General features: G+C 43.7%; 1 protein-coding gene across 3 annotated transcripts in view; it reads right to left on the reverse strand.

Moving 5' to 3' along the window:
* lyn (LYN proto-oncogene, Src family tyrosine kinase) overlaps positions 1 to 19,083 on the reverse strand; it is a 104,617-nt gene that overhangs the window by 71,501 nt on the left and 14,033 nt on the right. The window contains exon 2 of one of the 3 annotated variants that reach the window (XM_078540491.1): positions 9,165 to 9,248. The exons of the other annotated variants lie outside the window; for them this stretch is intronic. The gene's annotated coding sequence lies outside the window, so the exon portion shown is untranslated. The remainder of the gene's footprint in view (positions 1 to 9,164; positions 9,249 to 19,083) is intronic. 3 annotated transcript variants of the gene reach the window in all.

A 19,083-nucleotide genomic window follows, 5' to 3' on the forward strand; every position in this document is an offset into this window, starting at 1 on the left:
CTTCAGTTCTCCTCGCTTCAGTTCTAGATCACTTAGACTTAGGTATAAGTATTTTTTCCTTCAAATGGAAAGTGGCTTTGCATTTTTTGATTTAGTTTAAAGTTGCATGGAGAAAGGAATGTTTAAAAAATGGATCCTAAAGAGATATCCCAAAAATATTTTCCATGTGAGTGTCCAAAAAACTTTGCCTGAAGGTCCTCAGATCCTTACCTGCAGGCAGGAAAGTGCAATGGGTGCCTTGTGGCACCACAAGAACAGCAAAAGGAATTCACTGAGCGTATGCAGACTGCACATTATCCGCCAATGAAATACAGTTATTCGTCAAAGATTTGAGTCATCTAGCAACAGTTTGAAGAGCCTTATTGTAGAGAGCCCTGAATTATATCAGGATTTTTTCCTCAAGGTACAAAGGGCTGAATTTAATGCCCCCTCGACAGAGTTTGGTCAGGGACTGCAAGTGAGGCAGGTATGGGGTTCGAGAAGGTAGAAGTGGTGGAGCCTCAGCCTTTGCAATTGTCCTACAGTTTCGAGGTTCTTGCAGCTTGTGTGAACGAAAGTGGGGACTGCAGGGTGGATGAGCAAACTTGACCGTGGCACCTTGATACAGGAAGCCATTCAAGCAGGGGCAGTTAATAGGAATGTAGTGGCAGTTGGGGAAAGTATAGATGGGATAGAGGGGGAGGGGTTAGATAAACACAGCTCTCTGCAGCAGGGAGCACAAGTCCAGAAAGCCAAGTTGTCTGGCTAGTGCCAAGGTTTGGGACATCCGCTCTGGGCTGAGGGGAACTTGCACTGGGAGGAGGGAAGGATCCAGTTGTCATCATCCATGTAGGTACCAAAGACATGAACAGGACTAGGAAAGAGGTTCCGCTTGGGAGGGTATGAGCAGCTAGGGGAAAAATTAAAAAGCAGAACCTTAAAAGGTAATAATCTGTGGACTATTAGCTGTGATACGAGCAAATTGATGTAGGATAAATAAGATAAATGCATGGTTCAAAGATTGGTGTGGGAGAAATGGGTTTCTATTCATGGGATACTGTCCCAACAGTACTGCTCCCACTTTCCCCAGTACTGGTGCCAATCTTCATCTGAACTGTGCTGGGACAGTGTTCTGTTGAGTGGTATAACTGGGGTGGTAGAGGGGACTAGGGATCAAGTGAGGGAAGATGTGATAAAGAGAACACAAAGCAAGGTAGCAATAAGGGTATGATAATTAGTGTGTGGCAGGAAGGGGCAGAGCGTACAAACAGTTGATGGCTAGAGAGGCTGTGAAAATAATAAAAAGACAGAATTAAAGCCACTCTTGAACGCACACAGCATTTGCAACAAGGTAAATGAATTGACAGCACAAACAGAAGTAAATAGGTATGATCAATTGCCATTACGGAGATGTGGCTGCAGGGTAACCAAGGCTGGAAACTGAATGTCCAAGGGTATTCGACATATAGGAAGGATAGGTAAAAAGGAAAAGAAGCTGAGGTAGTGCTGTAATAAAGGATGACATCAGTACATTGAGTGAGGGGATCTTAGATCGAAAGATCAAGATGTAGAATCAGTTTGGGTGGAGCTAAGAAACAGCAAGGACAGCAACCATTGGTAGGAGTCATTTATAGGCCACCAAACAGTAGTAGTAGTAGTAATGTAGGGCATGGTATAAATCAAGGTGCATGTAACAAGAGGTAATGCAGTAATCATTGCAGTAACCTCCATATAGATTGGATAAACCTAATTAGCACTTTTAGATTTAGTATTGTGCAATGAGAAAGGACAAATTAATAATCTTGCTGTAAAGGAGCCTATAGGGAAGAATGATCATAAGATGATGATAGAATTTTACATTACGTTTGAAAGTGATGCAGTTCAATCCAAAACTAGGGTCTTAAATATAAACAAAGGAAACTATGAAGGTATGAGGGGCAAGTTGGCTGCGGTAGATTGGGAAACAACTGTAAAAGGTATGACTTTAAACAGACAATGGCAAGCATGTAAAGAATTAATACATGGTTTACAACAAATTTACATTCCTCTGGAGGTACAAATCCCAGCAGGAAAGGTGATCCAACCATGGCTAACGAGAGATGTTAAAAATTATATTAGATCAAAGGAAGAGGCTTATAAAGTTGCCAAAAAAGTAGTAAGCCTGAGAATTGGGAGCATTTTAGAATTCAGCAAAGGAGGATCATGAAACTTAACAAGGAAGAGAGAATAGAATAGGAATGTAAACTAGCAAGAAACGCATGAATGGACTGCAAAAGTTTCTTAAGGTATGTAAAATGGAAAAGATTAGTAAAGACAAATATGGGCACATTACATACAGAGGAGAATTTATGATGGGGAAATAAGGAAATGGCAGAGAAACTAAAATATTTTATGTTGATCTTCATGGAGGAAGGTACAAAAAAACTCCCAGCAATACTAAAGAACCAAGGGCTAGCAAGAATGAGGAACTGAAAGAAATTGGCATTAGTGAAAAAAATAGCACTGGATAAATTAATGGAACTGAAAGTTAATAAGTCCCTGGACCTGATGATCTACATCCTAGAGTGTTGAAAGAGGTGGTTTGAGAGATAGTGGATGCACTGGCGATAATCTTTCAAAATTCTACAGATTCCGGAATGGCTCCTATAGATTGGAAGTTCACAAATATAACCCCACCATTTAAGAAAGGTGGAGAGAGAAAACGAGGAACTATAGACCTAATGGCCTGACAACGGTAGTAGGGAAAATGCTGGAGTCTATAATAAAGAATGTGATAGTTGGGCACTTAGAAAATAATCGTAGGATTGGGCAGAGTGAACATGGATTTATGAATGGGAAATCATGTTTGACAAGCCTGTTGGGGTTTCTTGAGGGTGTAATTCACAGAATAGATAAGGGGGAACTAGTGCATGTAGTGTATTTGGATTTTCAGAAGGCTTTCGATAAGGTCCTACACAAGAGATTAGTAAACAAAATTAGAGTGCATGTGATTGGGGTAATATACTGGCATGGATTGAGAATTGGTTAACGGACAGAAAACAGAGATTATGAATAAAAGAGTCATTCTTAGATTGGCAAACTGTGACTAATGGGATAACGAAGGATCAGTGATTGGGCCTCAACTATTGACTATTGATATCAATGATTTTGAAGTGGGGACCAAATGTAATATTTTCAAGTTTGCTGATGACAAAAAACTAAGTGGGAATGTGAGTTGTGAGGAGGATGCAAAGACGCTGCAAGGGGACTTAGGCAAGCTAAGTGAGTGGTCAAGGGCATAGCAGATGGAATATAATGTGGAAAAATATGAAGTTATCCACTTTGATAAGAAAAAAGAGTATTTCCTTGTTCATGAGTCATTGAAAGCTAGCATGCAGGTGCAGCAGACAATTGGGGAGGCTAATGGTATGTTGGCCTTTATTGCAAAATGATTTGAGTACAGAAGTCGTGCTGCAATTGTATAGAGCCTTGGTGAGACCTCACTTGGAATAGTGTGTAGTTTTGCATCTCCTTATCCTAGGAAGGTTATATTTGCCGTAGAGGGAGTGCAACAAAGGTTCACCAGACTGACTCCTGAGATGACAGGACTGTATGAGGAGAGGTTGATGAGACTGGGCCTGTATTCTCTAGAGTTTGGAAGAATGAGAGGCAATCTCATTGAAGCATACAGAGCTCTTACAGGGCTTGACAGGGGAGATGCAGCAAGGATTTCTCCCCTGGCTGGGTGGGGGGAGCGAGGAGGTGTCTAGCACCAGGGGACAGTGTCTCAGAATAAGAGGTAGGCCATTTAGGACTGAGATGAAGGGAGATTTCTTCACTCAGAGGATGGTAAATTGTTGGAATTTGCTGTAACAGTTTTGTAATTCTGTGATTTTTGCCCTGATGCTAAATAAGGCTCTTCAGTGGGCAATTAATTTCTACTTAAGGGCCTTTTCCTGCTGCTGCTGATATTCAACCAGAAGCAGGCAAGGGAATTACCACGCAGAAAGCCCAAAAAACAAACCCTGTTGGGTTTGCTTGTGGGCTTCTGTGGTGGGGAGTAGTGCTGTGCCTCTGTTAGGCAGAGCCTGATCAAGGGGCCCAGCATTAGGAAGGAGGTTTTTTGGTTGGGGTGGGGGTGCGGGGGGCAGGGGGGGGGGAGGGGGGGGGGGGGTGGTGCAGTGGGGAAGCACAGAGAGCCACCTCCTGTCCCTTTCTTCTGACCGCCTCTCACTCCTTAGCCAGCGACCCCTCTCAACGCCCTCACTCACCTGTGGCCTGGGTCCCTCATTGATATGAGGGCTTTGGTGAGTGTGCTTACTGGCAGCAGCCACCACTCCTGGTGGCTCTGGGACAATGGAGAGCTGTCCTAAATCCTGGCCAGTTAAGTGCCTCATGGGCACTTCATTCTGGTGGGCCTTCTCCAATGCAGACAATGCGGGGCTCCTGCTGGTTCTCCAGTCAACAGGCGAGACCCCTATCACCAACATAAAATTCCACCCAAGGTCACTTCCCTTGGATTTCTGCACTTTTGAGGGAGTGGACTAGCAAGCAAAAATGCTTCCCCAAATTGTCAAGAGAACTTCAATTTACCTTTCCTGACTGGGCAAAGGAATATTTTCTCAGTTCCCTTCTTAGCCAAATTTATGATGGACAACACCAGATATTTTGCACACAAGATCCCATAAACTGTAGAGAAAGGAGTGACCAGTTAATCAATGGGGTTGGTCAATGAAAGAGTCATAGAGTCAGAGGTCTAAAGCACAGAAAAAGGCCCATCCAGTCTGCATCGGTCAAACAAGTGCCTAACTATTCTAATCCCATTTTCCAGCACTAGGCCCATAGCCTCGTATGGCATGGCATCGCGAATGCACATCCAAATACATCTTAAATGCTATGAGGGTTTCTGCCTCTACCACCCTTTCAGGCAGAGAGTTCCAGATTCCCACCACCCTCTGGCTGAAAAAAATTCTTCCTCCCATCCCCTCTAACCCTCCTGCCCCTTACCTTAAATCTATGCCCCCTGGTTATTGATCCCTCCACTAAGGGGAAAAGTTCCTTCCTGTCTACCCTATCTATGCCCCTCATAATTTTATACACCTCAATCATGTCCCCCCTCAATTTCCTCTGCTCCAGGAAAAATAGTCCCAGTCTATTCAATCTCTCTTCATAGCTGAAACTCTCCAGCCCAGGCAACATCCTGGTAAATCTCTTCTGCACTCTCTCTCTGCACATCCTCCCTAAAATGCAGATTCCAGAGCTGCACACAATACTCTAGCTGTGTCCGAACCAGTGTTTTAAACAGTTCCAGCATAATCTCCCTGCTCTTATATCCTATGCCTTGGCTAATAAAGGCAAGTATCCCATATGCCTTCTTAACACCTTATCTCCTTGTCCTGCTACCTTAAGGGACCAGTGGACATGCACACAAAGGTCCCTCTGATCCTCTGTACTTCCCAGGGTCCGACCATTCATCGTGTATTCCCGTGCCTTTTGTCCTGCCCAAGTGCATCACCTCACACTTATCCGGATTAAATTCCATTTACCACTGATCAGCCCATCTATATCCTCCTGTAATCCAAGGCTATCCTCCTCACTATTCACCACCCCACCAATTTTCGTGTATTCCACTAACTTACTGTCAACTCCCATACATTCAAATCTAAATCGTTTATATATACCACAAACGGCAAGGGACCCAACACTGATTCCTGTGGAACCCCAGTGGGCACAGGCATCCAGTCACAAAACACCCCTCAATCATCACCCTCTGCTTCCTGCCACTCAGCCAATTCTGGATCCAAATTGCCAAATTGCCTTGGATCCCATGGACTCTTACCTTCGTTATCAGTCTCCCATGTGGGACCTTATCAAAACCCTTGCTGAAGTCCAAGTAGACTACGTCAAATGCATTGCCCTCATCTACACACCCGGTCACCTCTTCAAAAAATTCAATCAAATTGTTCAGACATGACTTCCCCTTAACAAGAATATGCTGATTGTCCTTGATTAATCCCTGCCTCTCCAAGTGTAGGTTAACTCTGTCCCATGGAATTGCTTCCAATAGTTTCCCCGCCACTGAGGTTAGACTGACTGGCTTGTAGTTCCCTGGTTTATCCCTTCCTCCCTTCTTGAATAATGGTACCACATTGGCTGTCCCCTAGTCTTCTGGAAAATCTCCTGTGGCCAGAGAGGTATTGAAAATTATTGCCAGTGCCCCCACTATCTCCTCCCTGGTCTCACTCAACTCAGCCTGGGATACATTTCACCTGGGCCTAGACATTTATCTATTTTTAAGCCTGCCAGGCCGCTTAGAACCTCCTCCCTTTCTATGTTAATTTCTTTAATTATATCACAGTCCTTCTGCCCAGTTTCCATACCCACGTCGTCCCTCTCACTTGTGAACACTGACACAAAGTATTCATTTAGAACCCTGCCTACGTCTTCCGGCTCCACACACAAATGATTGCTACGGTCCTTAATGGGCCCTACTCTTTCCTTAGTTATCCCTTACTCTTAATGTATTTGTAAAATAACTTTGGATTTTCCTTTATTTTACCTGCCAATGTTTTTTCACGCCCCCTTTTTGCTCTCCTAATTTCCTTTTTAAGTTTCCCCCCTACACATTCTATACTCTTCTAGGGCTTCCGCTGTTTTGAGCCCTCGGTATCTGCCATAAGCCTCCCTTTTTCTCTTTATCCAATCCTGTATATCCCTCGACATCCAGGGTTCCTCGGATTTGTTAGTCCCACCCTTTGTCTTTACTGGAATATGTTGTACTCTACCTATTTCCTTCTTGAATGAGTCCCACTGCTTCGACACAGATTTACTTAAAAGGAGTTGCTCCCAGTCCACTCTAGCCAAATCATATCTGATCTTATTAAAAATCGGTCTTCCCCCAATTTAGAACTCTGATTTCTGACTCATCCTTGTCCTTTTCCACAACACCCTTGAATTTAATGGAGTTATGATCACTATCTGCAAAATGCTCCCCCACTGATACCTCTACCATTTGCCCGGCTTCAATCCCTAAAATTAAGTCCAGGACTGCCCCCCTTTCTTGTTGGACCTTCTACCTACTGGCTTAAAAAGCTCTCCTGAATGCATTTTAAGAATTCAGCTCCCTCTAAACCAATCGCACTATGACTAACCCAGTTAATGTTAGGGAAGTTGAAATCCCCCACTATTACTACCCTATTATTTTTACATTTCTCTGAAATTTGCCTATGTATCTGCTCTTCTATTTCTCTGACTGTTTGGGGGCCTATAGAACACACCCAGCAACGTGATTGCTCCTTTTTTATTTTTTAGTTCTACCCACATGGCTTCATTTAAGGAGCCTTCTAAGATTAAAGAATAGGGTCCAGGTCATTAGGAGAATTGGCTAGTCTTCTTCAAATGGTACAGGATTCACTTTGAACCATTGAAAAAAAGGCCTGGTTTTTACATTTTCATCCAAATGACAGAACGTCTTTTTAAAAATTCTTTCATGGGATGTGGTCATCACTGGCAAGGCCAGCACTTGTTACTCATCTCTAATTTCCCTAGAACTGAGTGGCTTGCCAACCACATTGCTGTGGGTCTGAAGTCACCACCAGGTAAAGGTGGCAGATTTCCTTCCCTAAAGGACATTAGGGAACTAAATGGCTTTTACAACAATTGATGGTGGTTTCATGGTCACCGTCACCGAGACTAGCTTCACATTCCAGATTATTTTTATTAATTTAATTTAAATTCCGTTAGCTACCATGGTGGGATTTGAACCCCTGACCTCAGTGCATTTGCCTGGGCATCTGGATTACTAGTCCAGTGACATTACCATTACACCATCATCTCACCACTAAACTCATTATATGCTCAAGTCTAGGAATGGTGTTTGAACCAGCCGATTCAGGCATTTGCTTTTTAAGAATTGGATATCTGAACATCTACTTTGACAACCTATACATTTACTGGCAATTTTTCAAACTTTATTTATTATTTCATGGGGTATGCATGTCACTGGCAAGGCCAGCATTTGTTGCCCATCCCCAATTGCCTCCCATCTCCAATTGTCGTTGAACTGAGTGGCTTGCCACACCATTTCAGAGAGCAGTCAACCACATTGCTGTGGGTCTGGAGTCACATGTAGACAAGATCAGGTAAGTATAGCAGATTTCCTTCCCTAAAAGAGCATTAGTGAACCAGATGGGTTTTTAATGAAAAATCAACAATGGTTTCATGATCATTACAGAGACCAGCTGTTCAATTCCAGATTATTCCTGGAATTCAAATTCCATCAGCTGCCGTGGTGGGATTTGAACACTTACCCCCAGGACATTAGCCTTGGCCTCTGGATTACTAGTCCAGTAATTGTAAAATCACAGTACACAACTGTGCCTCCCAAATTATTTTGGTTTCATCAGTTTATTTGTACTGAATGAATATGCACCAAGCAAACAGCCATCTAATCTTCATAGGAAAGGAAGTTTGAAAACATTTTGTATATCACATTTAAGTTAAACATGTAGTGAGAACTTAATTAGAAATTAAAGCTTCAAAGCCAGAGAAGTCCACATCTGCGTAAACATTCTTGAGCCAGACTTTTAACAACCTTGGTTTTCCATTTGGCCCTGAGCCGAGCCCCTATCCTCTCTGTCGCCAAGGTGTCCTACTTCTACCTTCACAATCCTGGTTGACCTTCCATCTGTAACCCTCCACAATCGTTAGACATCCAAAATCCATTACCAGTATCCAACCATGCACTAAACTCTGCTCTCCAGTACTTACTGGATGCTGAACCAGCAATGCTCCATATTTAAAATTATCATGCTTACGCACAAACCCCTCCATAGCCTCACCACTCCCTGGCCCAAATTTTTGCTGAGTCGGGCCAACTCAGGAGTCATTTAAAAATGGCAGGTGAGACCCGATTCCGGATTCCCACCCTCATTCCCTTTTCTAATTTTCACCAGCGGGGTATAAGGATTTGGGGAATGAGCCCACACACAATCCTGCCCTTGCCGCTCCATTGTGGGGGCGAGCTGTTCAAAGGCCCCCACAATATTAATATAGAGTCAAGCTCTTCCATACATAGATATGGTTCACAGTCTCTCAGAGGAGTTGTGAACCACAGGGGGCCCCTAGCCCCCAGTGGGGTAACCAAATAACACAGCCATTCCACATTCCCATTGAAATACATTGGGCCTCTTACCTTCACATAAGACTCTTCACATAAGGCTGTTCATCAACCACAGCCATTCATACTTAATCTCAGAAGCTTTTATCTACATCAGACCTCTTAGTCTTGTCTGAATAAACACACAAGCAGTGAAAATTTTTTTTAAAAAACTCTTCAAAGACACTGCAGCTTATTACAAGGTTAATAGAGATGTCAAACAAAACACCCCTCCTCTCTACAGCTGGGACATTATTTCTCCTCCCGCAAAGCCTCTGCTTATTGTGTGTTTCAGGATCAGTCCACAAGAACACAAGAATTAGGAGCACGAGTGGGCCATTTGGCCCCTTGAGCCTGCTTTGCCATTCGCTAAGATCATGTCTAACCTGATTGTGGCATCAACTCCACTTTCCTGCCTGCCCCCCATAACCCTTGTTGATCAAAAATGTAACTCATCCTTGAACATATTCAATGACCCAGCCTCCACTGCTCCCTGGGAAAGTGATTCCCAAAGACTAACAAAATTTCAAAGACTTGTCAATGGCCCATTAGTTCTGTACATAGTGAATGCTGGGGGAGTGAGTATGGAGCATGCATGGAGGAAGCATTTACTTTATTTATCCTTTAACAGGATGTGGGCATCTCTGGCTAAGCCAACATTTGTTTCCCATGCCTAATGGGGCATAGGGGATAAGAGAGCAGAAGGGTTCATTGGGCGGGCAGTGAGGGTTTATAAATGCCTAGCATTTATTACAACCGGGCCAATGTCCCAGTAAACAGTCTGCCAGCCTCGCCATCTGCTTGCCTCCATTGCTACTTTGGGCCATCCTCCGGAGGTGGCGGGTCTGACTCCATCCCATCCCCACCTCCCTGGAATGAAAAAATGGTGGGTGGGGGCCTCCTTAATGGAGATGGATTTGTAGTCTGAAACTTTCCCAATGCTTGTCCCATTCATGAAAATCCAGCCCCCTTATCTCTAACCTCCTGCACTCAATCCTCTGACAACTCTACATTCCACTAATTCTGGTTTGTGGTGTCACCAACTTATTTCACCGCGGCATAAGTGGCCAAGTCTTCAGTTGTCTAGGCCCTAGGTGTTGGAATTCACTCCCTAAAACCTCTCCACATTGAAACTACTCTGATCCTTTAACATCCTGTTCAAAACCTACATATTTGGCCAAGCTGCTGGTCACCTTTTCTAATACTTCCTTATGTGGCTCAGTGTCAAACTTCGTCTGATAATATTCCTGTCCTGGGAAGTTATGTTACATAGAAACATAGAAAATAGGAGCAGGAGTAGGTCATTTAGTCCTTTGAGCCTGCTCCACTATTCAATATGATTATGGCTGATCCTCTATCTCAAAAGCCATACTCTCACTCTCTCCCTATACCCTTGATGCCTTGAGTCTAGAAATCTACTTTCTTCTTAAATATATTTAGTGACTTGGCCTCCACAGCCTTTTGTGGTAGAGAATTCCATAGGCTTACCACCCTGGGTGAAGAAGTTTCTCCTCACCTCAGTCTTAAATGGTCTACCCCGTATCCTGAGACTGTGAAACCCTGTTCTAGACTCCCTCAGCCAGAGGAAACATCACTCCTGCATCCAGTCTGTCAATCCCAGTCAGAATTTTATATGTTTCAATGAGATCTCCTCTCATTCTTCTAAACTCCAGTGAATACAGGCCTAGTCGGCCCAATCTCTCCTCAAAAAACAATCCTGTCATCCCAAGAATCAGTCTGGTGAACCTTCGCTGTACTCTTTCTATGGCAAGTATATCCTTTCTTTGGTAACGAGTCCAAAACTGCATGCAATGCTCCAGGTGTGGTCTCACCAAGGCCCTGTACAGCTGTGATAAAACATTCTTGCTCCTGTACTCAAGTCCTCTCGCAATGAAGGCCAACACACCTTTTGCCTTCTTAACTGCTTGCTGCATCTGCATGCTTGCTTTCAGTGATATAGAAGGGCTCCCAGGTCTCTTTGTACATTAGCATTTCCCAGTCTATCACCAGTTAAAATAATACTCTGCCATTTTGTTTTTCTACCTCACGCTTATTCATGTTATACTGTATATGCCATGTATTTGCCCACTCAACTTGTCTAAATCGCCTTGAAGCCTCTTAACATCCTCCTCGCTGTTCACTTTCCCACCAAGTTTAGCCTCATCAGCAAACTTGGAAATATTACATTTGGTTCCCTCATCCAAATCATTGATATATATTGTGAATAAGTGAGTAAGCACTGATCCCTGACTCCACTAGTCACTGCCTGCCACTTTGAAAAAGACTCATTTATTCCTTCTGTTTCCTGTCTCCTACTAACCAATTCTCAATCCATGCCAATATATTACCCCCAATCCCATGTGCTTTCATTTTACACACTAGCCTCTTATGTGGGACTTTATCAAAAGCTTTGAAAATCCAAATACACCACATCCAAAGCTTCTCCCTTATCTATTCTGCCAGTCAGGTCCTCAAAAATTCCAGTAAGTTTTTCAAACATGATTTCCCTTTCATAAATCTATGTTGACTTTGTCTAATCGTGTTGATATTTTCTAAGTGTCCTGTTATCACATCCTTTATAATAGACTGCAGCATTTTCCCTACTACTGATGTGAGGCTAACCAGTCTATAATTCCTGGTTTTCTCCGTCTTTTTTAAAAAAGAAATAATGGGGTTACATTTGCCGGTACTGTTACAGAATCTACAGAATTTTTGGAAGATGACAGCCAACGCATCCGTTATTTCGATGGTCACTTCCTTTAGTACCCTGGGATGTAGATTCAGGCCCTGGGGATTTATCGGCTTTCAGTCCCATTAATTTCTCCAGCACTATTGTTTTAGTAATACTAATTTCCTTCAATTCCTCCTTCTCACTAGATCATTGATTCCCTAGCATTTCTGGGAAGTTATTTGTGTCTTCCTTTGTGAAGACAGAACTAAAATAATTGTTTAATTGCTCTACCATTTGCTTCCTCTCTATTATAAATTCTCCTGCTTCAGACTGTAAGGGACCAACATTTGTCTTCACCAAATCTTTTCTTTTTACATACTTATAGGAGCTTTTACTTTTATACTCCTTGCAAGTTTACTCTCATACTCTATTTTTCCCCTCTTAAATCAATCTCTTGGCCTTCCTTTGCTGAATTCCAAATGTTCCCAATTCTCAGGTTTGCTACTTTTTCTAGCAACTTTATATGGCTCCTCTTTGGATCTAATACTATCCTTAATTTCTTCTGTTAGACATGGCTGGGCCGCTTTTCCTGTTGTATTTTTGTGCCAGAAAGGAACGTATAACTGTTACAATGCCTACATTCATTCCTTAAATATTATCCATTGCCTATCTACTGTCATGCCTTTTAATGAAGTCCCCCAGTATATCTTAGCCAACTCATGCCTCATACCTTCATATATTCCTTTGTTTAGATTTAAGATCCTAATTTCAGATGGACTACTTCGCTTTCCATCCTAATGGAGGATTCTATCATGTTATGGTCACTGTTCCCTAAAGAACCTCACACAACAAGATTAGTAATTAACCCCTTCTCATTGCACAATGCCAAATCTAGGTTAGGCTGTTCCCTAGTCGGTTCCTTAACATACTGGTCTAAAATACCATCTCGTATGCATTCCAGGAATTCATCTGCCACAGTATTATTGCTAGTTTGGTTTTCCCTGTCTATAGGTAGATTAAAGTTACTCATGGTTGCTGTAGCACCCTTGTTACATGCATCTCATTTCCTGTTTAATGCCATCCCTTACCTTATCACTACTGTTTAGTGGCCTATAGATAACTAATGTGTTCTGCCCCTTGTTGCTTCTTAGCTCCACCCAGACTGATTCTATGCCTAGATTTTCTGAGCCAATATCCTCTCTCACTTCATGTTGATTTCATCCTTAACTAACAACGCCATCCCACCTTCTTTTCCTTTTTGCCCGTCCTTCCTAAATATCAAGTACCTTTGATATTCAGTTCCCAGCCTTGGTACTCTGCAGCCATGTCTCTGTAATCGCAATCAGATCGTACCAGTTTACATTTATTTGCGCTGTTAATTCATCTAACTTATTGCGAATGTTCCGTGCATTCAAATACGGTGCCTTTAGACTTAGCTTTTAAACATTGTTTTTGCACAATGGCCCTATTTGCTGCTAGTCCTCATTTCTTCTGCCTTCCACTTTTGCCTTTCATTCTTGTTTCCCTCTTGTGTCTCCCCGCTCAAGTTCCCATCCCCCTGCCAGATGCTATATAAAATGCAAATTGTTATCATGAAGCCGATAGTGCCAAATCATTTTAAGTTGCAACTGACTAGATCTGTAACAAAGATGTAAAGGAAGAATGGAGAGACTTAAGGCAGACACTTTGCATCTTTCTATCAATCATTTGATGAAAAACAGACTGGCTTCAGAATATGCAGAGCCAATTTAGATTTAGAACCTCTGGACCAATAAAACATGAAGGCCACCAGGAATCGCAAGACTAAAACCATACAACCAGTTGCACTTGTACCAATGACACAAATAAGCCCGTTAAGACCATAAGACATAGGAGCAGAAGTAGGCCGTTCAGCCCATTGAGTCTGCTCTGCCATTCAATGAGATCATGGCTGATCTGATAATCCTCAACTCCACTTTCCTGCCTTTTCCCCATAACCCTGATTCCCTTACTGATTAAAAATCTGCCATGAAGCCGATAGTATACTCAGCCTTGAATATACTTAAGGACCCAACCACTGCAATCCTCTGTGGTAAAGAATTCCACGGATTCACTACCCTCAGAAGAAATTCCTCCTCATCTCTGTCTTAAATGGGCAACCCCTTACTCTGAGATTATGTCTTCTGGTCCTAGACTCTCCCACAAGGGGAACTAACCTCTCAGTATGTACCCTGTCAAGTCCCCTAAGATTCTTATGTGTTTCAATAATGTCACCTCTCATTCTTCTAAACTCCAATGAATACAGGCCCAGCCTACTCAACTTCTCCTCATAAGAAAATCCCTTCATACCCAGGATCAACCTAGTGAACCTTCTCTGGGCTGCCTCCAATGCCAGTATATCTTTCCCTAGATTAGGGGACTAAAACTGTTCACAGTATCCTTGGCGTGGTCTAACTAGCACCTTGTATAGTTCTAATAAGACAGTCATTTTATAGCCATTCCCTTTCCTTCTATCCTGTGTCTTCTTCCTTTCCAATTAATAAACCAGATACATTTTAAATGAAGTTATCGAGCTGGATTTTACCAGCCATCTAGAGATGGTTTGGGAGACCAGGAGGCCTCAAAACAGTGGGGGAAGGTTTCTGGAGGGGAGCCAGACATCTTCCTGTCACCTTGGACATTCTCAAGGGTGGGAACCTCAGCTAGGTGGCTACCTGCTGACTGGAGGTGGAAGACCAATTAAGTGGCCAATTAAAAGCCATTTCCTGCCCCCACCAGCATTTTACTAGCATCAGGAAGGGCCACTGCCACATAGAGACCATTAGGTAAACCCTGGAAGCCTCCAAGCTGACTCCTGAAGGACAGGCCCTTCTTTCTGGCCACTTCATGACCCACCTGGATGGCACTGTTGCCTCCTACAGCTATGCTCCTGCCATTGGAAGGTGCACAGCTCCCACCCCAACACATTATGAAAAAAAACTCACCTTGCCTTTGAGGACACCTCAGCATGGAGACCCCTCTTCTTCCTGCAGTGGCAACCTATATTGGTCATGCAATTGAACTGCTCATCACTGATTGGACTGGCAGCTTCAGGAGATGGGCGGTTGTCCTCAACTGGACGGCTGTCCTGGCAGCTGCCTCAAATGGCTGCCACCCATAAATTGCGACACACAGGGTCCCCCCACCCACCTGTGGGGGTGAGTAGGGACCTGTTTTTGCTTGCAGTAGGACTACTTACCGTTTTGAAAAATTCCAGCCATAATCTGTCTCAATGGCATTTTGGTAATGTTATCTATATTCTAATAACATTGGTGTAAAAAAAATCTTCAGCTCGTCTGACCAATCATGGATTTATTTTTTTGAGGAAACAATGTCCCAATTAGGCCTAGTGAAGGCTTATGACAAGATAGTATATTCAAAAGGCTTCTGAAAAGACTATATGAAAGACTCAGTTACAAATTAAGGCCTGTGGAAATCAACACACTAATACAGTTTAATAAATAGCTAGGGGAAAGGAAACAGTAGGACAAGGTCTGACAGGGGAGCAAGGTCATATGGGACCTTTCCTGTCCTAACATCTATGCAAGAGAAAAGGAGGGAAAGGATTTTGGTGGGGTGATCCAGAAATTTCTTTTTCCTGATATGCATAAATTACTTTGATTTTAACTTGAATTAACACAGAAATTCCCAAATGGCACCAAGCGTTCTGAGAGAATGGAGGAAGTGCATTGAAGATGGAGAACATAAATAAGATTTTAAATGAGAGTTCAACCAGCCTTGCACTGGGGGTCAATTGTAAATTGATGACCCATTATCACTCACATCTCAACCAGAGGAAATAGCCTTTCCCTATTCACTAACAGAACTCAATTGGGACAAAAAACTCCTCTATTAAATTTAATCCTCAAAAAAATAGTCCCAAAATCTTGAGTCTTCGCTCTTAACTTCTGTTGTTCATTCTTGTTATGCTCTCTGTGGGCAAAATCTTATCTTGACAGACTTGCATGCAGTGAGAAGGCTGGTGGCGGATCAGGAACCCATCTGTTTTGGCAGTGGGCTTTGTCATGGCTTGTTAACTCAGCCACAGCATTAGCATCCTGCTTCCGGGTTTCTCGGCCAGAGAGAGTGGAAAGAATAATGCCCTGGAAGGATTTCAAAGGGACCCCAGCGGGGTTCAGAATGGCTTACTGATCCATTGATTCTTGTGGCTTCAGCAACCACAGGAATAAGCGCCCCCCGAGGAGGCTCTGACTCTTACTTGGTGGTCTTGCTGTGGGATCCAGGAGAGCGGAATGAGGTGTTGTTTGCCAAGGATGGGAGAAGAAACCAGCCTCTCCAACCAATCAGGTGTGGACGGAAGTGGCTGAGATAATGAGCAGGAGTGTGGTCCCTCTAGCCAAGAGCCAATGCCCAAAGAGCTTTAAGGAACTCAGAGTGCAGGAAAGGTTAATGACAAAACACTTTCTAGGGTCTCTGATATTCCCAGCATTCTCCTGCACAGCACTCCACAGAACACACCATCTCTGCTCATTCCTCTCTTGCCAGGCACCTCACATGGCCATCTGGACAGCCAACACACACATGCACCCTTCCTTCTGCACAATCCCTTTCTCACAACTCTGTTTCTCTCCTTACAGAAGAGTGAGCAAGACAGTGAACCAGGGCCTCTAGTGATAGCCACCTTGACGGCTACCTGCAATGCATGCCCCACCTGGTCGACTGGCAAGGAGGATTGTTTCCAGAAGGCTGCAGATGTTAGTAGCGACTTGTTATCGAACTCGAGCCTCCTGAGGTATTGGTGTTCACACAGGTCAAGGAAGCTGATCCTCTGCTATAAACCCCATGTCGAGTGTCACGTCTCTCTCCATGTCCAACTCCTTTGTCCTGTGAGCAGCAAATGGTCAAGGAGGAGGCAGCTGTTCTTCTTGCTGCTTCTCTTGTTCCACATCAGATGTCCAAGGTAGACCTGCATTAGCCACTCTCATGCTGCATTGAAGGCTGGTATCAGGGAAGCACAGCACGACATTACAGAACTCCAAAACAAGTGAACAGGAATTTGCAAAGAACCAGCCAAGCAGTAAGAACACACTTTCAGGAGAAGAGTACCAACCTTTCACCTAGGCATGGCTGCAACTGTTTAGTTTCACTAATTGAAGGCTTTCCAGCTTGTCAGTTTCACTGAAGAAGCACTCCCTGCTGTGCTCTCACCTGGTGAATTCCACACAGCTTTAACAAACAGTGCATGGGCTTTCAAAGGCAAAAATCCTGGGTTAAATACTCAGTTAATTGCTTCTTTGAATATTTTAATTACTTATCCAACAGCTCCGCAGGGGTTCTCCTCTTGCCTGCAAACCCATCTGGGTTCAACTCAGAAGTGGGAGGGACCATGTTGGGTTCTGACAAGGTGCTACTTTAATCCTCTGCTCATATAGTACCTGAATCTGTTTCCCCTTTTCAGGTTAAGTGCTGCCCTAAGTCTTTAATGGCCTTTTCATAATGGAGCAGTCAAATCTGCACACAGTGCAATCGTAGCTTAACCAATGCTTTCTACAGATTCATCATTACTTAATTACTTTAGTATTCTCTGCTTGTTTCAGAAACACTAAAAGTTCCTTAGGTTTTCCGGAAGACTTTTATAGTCTTAATTTTACTGAATCCTTTTGTTTCATCACCAAATTTTAAACACATGTCCCACCACATCCAAGCCCAAATCATCAAGGAATAATCATTTACACTAACTCTCCATATCCTGTTTAACAACCATCTTCTGATCTGGACTGTTACATATCCTTGTCTATCATACACTCAAATTTTTCTAACAAAACTCAAGACATTTTATTGAATTCCTTCTGAAAAATCCACCACATGATAGATAACTTTTATGTATCCAGATAGTAACCGCTTGCTCTCAATAAATCCATGCTTGTGGTCCCTATTAGCTGATGTATTTCTAAATATTCACTTATTGGTTTTGATTGTAACTCCCTATGAAAAGCAGAAACCTGTTAAAATGAAACGAAAGAGTTACTCGCTACTTTCCAGATGGCAAAGACTGTCACCTCAAGTCAATGGGCATCTCTTTAAATATGCAGGTTGGGTTTCGGTAATGTCATGAAGTCCTAATCTGCTGTTTTAATCTGAGGCCTGAGCAAGGACCAGTGGTGGCTTCTGCACTTCTGGGTCAAGTGCTGGAACAGGCCCAGCATTGTACATTTTAAGTCTGTTTGAGTTTCCTTATAGGCCAGGAAGAGCAGCAGTGTGCCTTTGGGCCCCACAAACCTTGGGCCACCTTCACCCTGGCAACACTTCCCTCAGATTGTGATCGCCTCTGGATGTCCTTCCTTCGCCCAACCATTTCCCATCCGGTAGGGACATTTCCTACAGTAGTCAGGCCATGGCCTTCTGCTGTCCGAATTTTAGTTCCAGCCCACTGGCCAGGCAGTGATCCCTGCCAGGTTTGGGTGGGAGCAGGAGCCTAAATATGCAAACAATGTTCAGGAGTCAAAATCTTTCCAGGCCTCAGCACACAAACTTTTCATTCATACTACCTATCTTGCCAACAAATAGCAAGGCCATTCAAATTATGGATTGTAAGGGGTGAGTTTTCCAGGGTGGGCTCCATTCAGCAGCTTGACAACTTTAAAAAAGGCTGCCCCACAACAACAATACACGGGGGACAGCCTTAACAAGGTGAGAGTGGGGCTTCCGCCCTTCAGGGATAGTAAGTCCTGCCTTCGAGAGCTGCCAGCCAATCTGGTTGGTAGTTTAGTCCCAGCAGCACCAGAATGCAGTAGCGGCAGTGTTGGGACTGCAAGGGAGTCTCTAGAAGATGATCATGGATGCTGGACTTCAAGTTAATTGCAGGGTTTTTGGTCAGGGAGGTTTTGAGGCCCCTAGCAAGGGGGTGGGGGTGGAAAGAGACTTTCCAGTTCTGGAGGCTGTGTCCCCAGGGCAGAATGCCCCCCCGACTGGCACAGCAGAAACCCCAGAGAAGGTTCCTAGCTTTTACCCAGAGTTGCTAAAGTAGCAGGCTGGTCACTTTCCTTCTGCCTTCTCCCACTCACCATGTGATGACAGCAGCAATGAAACAAAACCCCTAAGTAACCTTTAATTGGCAACTTAAGGGCCTCAGTAAGCCTAAGGGCAGGTGGGCTGACATATTACCCGCCCATCATAATATGGGGGACAGCTCAGGTCTGGGTGGGAAGATGAGGTGCTAGCCACCCGTTTTATTTTACTTGCCCCCACTTCCCCCCCACTCCCACTCTGCAAATTTGCTGGCGGCAGGGAGGAATGTGTAAAATTCATCCCCCCCAAG

The sequence above is a fragment of the Cetorhinus maximus genome, chromosome 4, assembly GCF_964194155.1.
Source record: "Cetorhinus maximus chromosome 4, sCetMax3.hap1.1, whole genome shotgun sequence".
Classification (NCBI taxonomy): domain Eukaryota; kingdom Metazoa; phylum Chordata; class Chondrichthyes; order Lamniformes; family Cetorhinidae; genus Cetorhinus; species Cetorhinus maximus.